This window comes from Odocoileus virginianus, chromosome 5 (genome assembly GCF_023699985.2).
Source record: "Odocoileus virginianus isolate 20LAN1187 ecotype Illinois chromosome 5, Ovbor_1.2, whole genome shotgun sequence".
NCBI lineage: Eukaryota > Metazoa > Chordata > Mammalia > Artiodactyla > Cervidae > Odocoileus > Odocoileus virginianus.
The window spans coordinates 63,839,604-63,841,844 of NC_069678.1; the positions used below are offsets into that span (position 1 = coordinate 63,839,604).

Consider the following 2,241-nt stretch of genomic DNA (forward strand, 5'->3'; position numbering starts at 1 on the left):
GACTGTGCCTTGTTAACTTTTTTTTCTAATTACAATGGTAATAATTCTCATTGTAGAGACCTTGGAAATTACAGAAAGAAAAAAAAGAGAAAATTAACCTCATTCAAATTCTTACTACCCACAATAAACACTGTTGAGATTCTGATGACTTCATTTGTGTATGTGTGGAGAGAGACAGACAGAAATAGAGAGATTGATTAAGATTTGTTTCCTTTCTGTTCTTTGGATTTTTTTTCAAGTGTTGGATGGAGATTTCTTGATCTCAGGGAGAGGTGAAGCTGGTTCCTGTTGGGGAAGTAGGCCTGTGATCAGTTGCAGCTGATTCAATAAAAAGGCAGGAAAGGAGCATACTTTTTGTTACCAAATGAATTTTTAAGCCCTCTGAGGTACTTCTAAGTAAGCAGTATTTTCAACACTCTTGGTACATCAGGATGTCTGGAGAAGGTTCATTATTTCTTTGTGGTCTATGCTCACATATTTCTTTATCATCATTGATTTCCTCATTATTTATTTACTTATTCATACCACAAACATGCAGGATACAATCTTTGTGTCCAAAAGGTCTAAAACCCAATGCAGAAGACAAGGCGAAATGAAGGAACATCCAATTTAAAGTCTCAGCACATGTTCTAAGAGTGTGGATGGAGAAGACAGAGGAGATGGGAGTGATGGCACAGGATGCTGAATACAGTGGGGGCATTTGACCTAAGATCTTCAAATGTGTGCTCGCTTCGGCAGCACGTACACTAAAATTGGAACGATACAGAGAAGATTAGCATGGCCCCTGCGCAAGGATGACACGCAAATTCATGAAGCGTTCCATATTTTTAGAACACTTTCTAACACCATACACAAAAGTAAACTCAAAATGGATTAAAGATCTAAATGTAAGAACAGAAACTATAAAACTCCTATAGGAGAACATAGGCAAAACACTCTCTGACATAAATCACAGCAGGATCCTCTATGACCCACCTCCCAGAATATTGGAAATAAAAGCAAAAATAAACAAATGGGACCTAATGAAACTTAAAAGTTTTTGCACATCAAAGAAAACTATAAGCAAGGTAAAAAGACAGCCCTCAGATTGGGAGAAAACAATAGCAAACGAAGCAACAGACAAAGGATTAATCTCAAAAATATACAAGCAACTCCTGAAGCTCAATTCCAGAAAAATAAATGACCCAATCAAAAAATGGGCCAAAGAACTAAACAGACATTTCTCCAAAGAAGACATCCAGATGGCTAACAAACATATGAAAAGATGCTCAACATCACTCATTATCAGAGAAATGCAAATCAAAACCACAATGAGGTACCATTACATGCCAGTCAGGATGGCTGCTATCCAAAAGACTACAAGCAATAAATGCTGGAGAGGGTGTGGAGAAAAGGGAACCCTCTTACACTGTTGGTGGGAATGCAAACTAGTACAGCTGCTATAGAGAACAGTGTGGAGGTTTCTTAAAAAACTGGAAATAGAACTGCCATATGACCCAGCAATACCACTTCTGGGCATACACACTGAGGAAACCAGATCTGAAAGAGACACGTGCACCCCAATGTTCATCGCAGCACTGTTTATAATAGCCAGGACATGGAAGCAACCCAGATGCCCATCAGCAGACGAATGGATGAGGAAGCTGTGGTACATATACACCATGGAATATTACTCAGCCATTAAAAAGAATTCATTTGAATCAGTTCTAATGAGATGGATGAAACTGGAGCCCATTATACAGAGTGAAGTAAGCCAGAAAGATAAAGAACATTACAGTATACTAACACATATATATGGAATTTAGAAAGATGGCAATGATAACCCTATATGCAAAACAGAAAAAGAGACACAGATGTACAGAACAGACTTTTAGACTCTGTGGGAGAAGGTGAGGGTGGGATGTTTCGAGAGAACAGCATCGAAACATATATATTATCTATAGTGAAACAGATCACCAGCCCAGGTGGGATGCATGAGACAAGTGCTCGGGCCTGGTGCACTGGGAAGACACAGAGGGATAGGGTAGAGAGGGAGGTGGGAGAGGGGATTGGGATGGGGAATACATGTAAATCCATAGCTGATTCATGTCAATGTATGACAAAACCCACTACAATATTGTAAAGTAATTAGCCTCCAACTAATAAAAATAAATGGAAAAAAAATGTATCAACAAGGTTTGCATAAGAACCTTGATGTTCTGTCACTGATCTATTTCTGGAATAAAGTTGTAAATATTAAAA

General features: G+C 38.5%; 1 non-coding gene across 1 annotated transcript; it reads left to right on the plus strand.

The window, feature by feature from the left end:
• Nucleotides 1–722: 722 nt before the first annotated feature.
• On the plus strand, nt 723–829 carry LOC139035297 (U6 spliceosomal RNA). Its single transcript, XR_011487968.1, has one exon. It is a non-coding gene; the product is annotated as a U6 spliceosomal RNA (small nuclear RNA).
• The last annotated feature ends 1,412 nt before the right edge of the window (nt 830–2,241 follow it).